Consider the following 5002-nt stretch of genomic DNA (forward strand, 5'->3'; position numbering starts at 1 on the left):
TTTCTGCATTTTTATTTCTCTTGTTATTGTGTAATCTACCTATACAGCTCTTGTTGTAAATCAGCTAAAAGTTATGATTAATGTTTATCAATTACTGAACTATCAAGTATGGACTTACTACAAAGTTACAATAATAATATTACAAGACTTAATATTGCAATTAAGACCAAAAATACCATTTAACTTTATTAAATTGGGTAGAAATAGTGAAGGAGGATAAAGGAATAAATAAAACACGTTCATTTAATTTATAAACAGATTTATTTCAATGTAATGGCCGGCACCCGAAAGTGATATATAAATTATAACCCTATTACATAATTAAAAGCAAGCAAATTTTAAAATACATACAACCATACTATTGAATCAGACCTCAATTTTTTACATTAAAAATTATATGTAATACGTAATACAATAAAGTAGTCTCTATTTTTCTATGCAAGCAAATAAATTGAATTGCTTTTTATAGCACTCGGTTTCTGGTAGTTCTTAGGGCGGCCGTACACGGACCGCTTCAAGCAGTTGAGACCGACGGCTTGAAGCCGCAACCGCGCGGAGAACTATAGACATTTATTCACTGCCGTACACGGACTGCTCCAGCCGTCGCGACTGCTTCAAGCCGGTTTGTAGCGACAGCACGAGCAGTCAACGACCGACCGCTCGAACAGTCCGTGGACGTCGCTCAGCCGTTAACTGCTCGAGCAGTCCGTGTACGGCCGGGCTTAGTAGCATTTATTACAATGCCAAAAATTGGAATTATTTGCCAATCAAATATATTTAACGAAAATCTATGGATTCTTAACCTATAATAAAATTGTTATAAAATAATAAAAGCAATAAACAAAATGGTTATATGTTTCTATTTTTATACAAATAAAATGTTCAAGCTTACAAAATTATATAAATTAAAATTATAAATATAATTATAATTATTTTAAATTATATCATTTAGATACAGAGCAAACCAGGATACATAACTTATAGCTACATTTTTATAATACAATAGATACAATTAGTGATGTTCTATCTTTTAACATTGGAAGATTAATAATTACATACGAAATAATACTTTTATAATATATATGCATGACTGAAAATATAATTGCTATAAATTTATAAAGAATAGAAAAAAATCGATCGGGACTCGAACCCGCATCCTTTCGCGCCATTCCGGGGCGGATGCCTGACCAATTCAGCCACTCGTGACCCGCCAGACTCCAGAGCAATCGAATTTATTCTATTCTTTCAGTTTTATGTGTCTAAGGGACACACCGAATTTCGAATTTTTTCTATTATTTATAAATTTATATTTATAAAGCATTTGAATGCCATAAAACCAAAAATATAATTGCTACTTTTGAAAAACTATTCAATTAGGACCAAACTGTGATATTGCAAGACCTATATGTGAAAAGTATAGTTGTCTCTTTCTATCGTTTGTAAAACACATGAGAATTACTTTAAGAGAAGTTTAAACATTTGATATACCGATTAGAGAGAGACACCAATTCTATCATAACTTTCCATTTCTCACTGATAAAACATATTAATAATATAAAAGAAAGAGACAGGTGGAAATTCTATTTAAAAACTGCTACATACAATTATTGAATTGAAAATTTAGGTAAAAAGGTAACAGAAAATGCACAGACAATTTAAAATATTTAAATGTCGTAGTCCGCAAAAAGATAAAGCGTATGTAAGCAATAAAAAAGAACTTTAAAAAATCTAATTTGAAGCAAGCTTATTGAAGATCCTTAAAACTATTCAATGTCTAGCTTTCCTATCTACAAGTTAATCTAAATATAATATTATTACTATATTAATTACTTTTTAACGGAGCATACATAACATTTGATACATTTCTTTACTTCCATTATCGATGCAATGTCTATTGTTATCAAAAGTATTAAAAACAAAACTAAACAATTTTTCTAGGGTGTCAAAGAAAGATGAAATTTGAAAAGATCTGATATTTTCATATAGATATTAAGATAAATACAATTTATTCCAATTTGATGGTAATTAAAAAAGAGCGTGTGTACTGAGCACACGTGTCAGAAGTGAAACTTCTTTGGCAAGTTTCCAAGATCCGTCACTTATAGACCGGGAGATACTGACACAAAATTTCGAGTCATTTGTAACAAGGATGGCGGTTCTACAGGGGTCTTAGTACGCAATGACAAAAAGAAAAATGATGGTGTGAACGCTGGTACCGGTGGCTTAGTCGCGTGGGCGTTTGTCGAACTCGTCGGAAAAATAGCGAAAGTCAAACGATTTGTAACACAAAAATTTTAGAATTTACCGATAGCCCATAAAAAAGTAGTAGGCGGTAGTGTCATGCCATACTTTTCCGGTGTGACTTACAGCCCGCCATACCGACGCGAATGTGTTGATTTAAATAAAACAATCATTCAACCATTTGTACCAGGCTAGCTTTTGCACAGGTAACTATCGTCGTGCAGCCATTTACGAAAATTGCCATGCCATACTTTTCGGACGATTCCAAATGGTCGCCATACCGCCGAAAATCTGCAAAAAATTTTTATTTCGCCAAACTTTTTGTACCAGTATTGCATTTGGATTTTTGGAGAGTATTTGATAAAATGTGACCATTATTATATTTGCCATACTTCTAGTAGGGGGAAAAAGTGCTGTCATACTTGAAAACTTAATTTATTATTAATTTATATAAGTGAAGATTTCCAACACTTAGATCTTTGAAATTTTGTATTTATATTTGTTGATCCTCAAACTTACAGGAAAAATAAGTGCCATACTGTTACAAATCGTTTGACTTTCGCTATTTTCCGACGAGTTCGACTAACGCCCACGCGACTAAGCCGCCGGTACCAGCGTTCACGCCATCGTTTTTCTTTTTGTCATTGCGTACTAAGACCCCTGTAGAACCGCCATCCTGTTACAAATGACTCGAAATTTTGTGTCAGTATCTCCCGGTCTATTAATGGAGCAAGGCGGCAGTATCTTTGAATCTTGCCAAAGACGTTTCACTTTTGACAGGTGTGCTCGGCACACATGCTCTTTTTTTCGATAAATCTCTTCTGAAGTAATATTACGACACGAAGATTTTACTTGCTCAAAACATTATCTCATATAAATTGAAATATCTTTCTTACTGCATTTTTGTTCTTTCTCTTTTCTTACGTTCTCATTGAAGCGAGAAAGATAGCTTGTTTTTATCATATTGATGTCTAAACTAGAGAGCTACACAATTTTACTAGGAAATACTTTCAAAAAAAGAGAGAAAAATACTATGAGTAAATTATAACATAATAAAAATTATTAGTAAGTAGTAAGTACCATAATACGCTGACGTCAGTCATTATTTCAGACGTTTTTCCGTAGGTAATATTTCAAATTTACGTAACGTTCATTTATACGTAGGTGCATGAGTCAGGGGCCTTTGCAGAATATTTGCACAGGTGAAATAACCACATTCGACGTTAATATGTAATTATATTAATTATGAACTTGTGAAAAGAATTAAGGGTGTCTATATTATTTTCGAGTGTTTTGTCTTACAATAAACTCAAATAAAAGAAGTGCTGTGTGTGTGTGAAGTGAAGTGACATACGATACAGACTTATTTATTATCAATTTCTGTCATCTTTTTCTAATGCAAATACCCTTTTTATTAAGTTTTTTTTTTTTGTTTTTAGGATATATTTGGGAAGAAAATAAATACAAATAGCGGAACAAATTTGAATTATCTTAAAGTATAAACTATGATATTATAAATAAAAAGATGTAGATAGGTTTATACGCTGCGGAATTGGCACGTAAAAATGTGGCTAATTAACCTCTTTTGCTTACGACGTGAATAATGTCTGTCGTTTTTAAAGATGTGTTTGAAAGAATGTTGTGTTCGTAACCTATCTATACCTTTTTACTTAAAATATCCTCATTTTCGTTTCCTAATACGCCACAACATTAATTTAGTTATTTACAACATTTACGCACAAAATCCGATCACTAACACTTTCTCTATCACAATACCGTCAAGCGATTTCAGTCTTTACACATATGATGACTAGGCTCATTTTCGATCGAATACAAAACCGCCAACCATTTACGATAGTAGGAAAAACACTTTAGAATAGTGGGATATTTACAAATAATTGAAGACGATAATTATCATTATTTACGATGATTATTATCAAATGATTCAAAAATCTTGGAACTTTCCCCCCATTTAGTTCAATATTAAATCGAATAAAATTGTGAACTCCTAATTTTTTTTTTCAATTATTTCTGATACGAACTACTTATTAATTATAAAGAAATAAGAACTAGATTAATCTTCGCAGAAGATTTTTATTTAAAAATTTTTATACATACCTAGTAGTTTTTTCCATTTACATATTTTGTTTTGGTAGTTTTTGAAGTGAAACTTCTTTATCGGTGTTGGAAAAAAATTTAGTGTATCATTTTTTCGTTACGCGTGACATTTTTCCGTTACGAGCCATCTTTTTCTTATCCCTACCACGCCTGATTCGACGTATTTCTGTAAAGTTGCATATAGTAAATTATTGTTTGAAAAATAAGGTCATAAAGAAGTTTCACTTCTTACGTGTGTACACTAATACACGCACACATTTTTTTTGCATTCACCTTAATTTGTTTTAAAATCCTGTTTTTTAGATGCATAGGTAGCGATAATTTTGCCCGTTCGACTTTCGAGATTAAATACTTACATGTTATATTATCGTTTTATAGATTTCAACAGTTTTTTATGATTTTTTTTTTGGTTAAAATGAATGAAATCAATATACGCGATTTTATTTTTATTATCATTATCATATATATTTGTGTATAATTAATATTCATTGATATATCGGTCTATCTACAGTGACGGAGCATTGGCAGTAAAGTGTAGAATTTTTTAGGATTTATTAATTTATTGATTGTGAGGGTAGTCGGATAATATAATATATATAATAATAACTATTATAAACTTATATCTCTTAAAAAGAGATTGAGT

This window comes from Colias philodice, chromosome 23, assembly GCF_061535455.1.
Source record: "Colias philodice isolate Cphi_HAF_F1 chromosome 23, ilColPhil1 Martin Lab GWU primary, whole genome shotgun sequence".
NCBI lineage: Eukaryota > Metazoa > Arthropoda > Insecta > Lepidoptera > Pieridae > Colias > Colias philodice.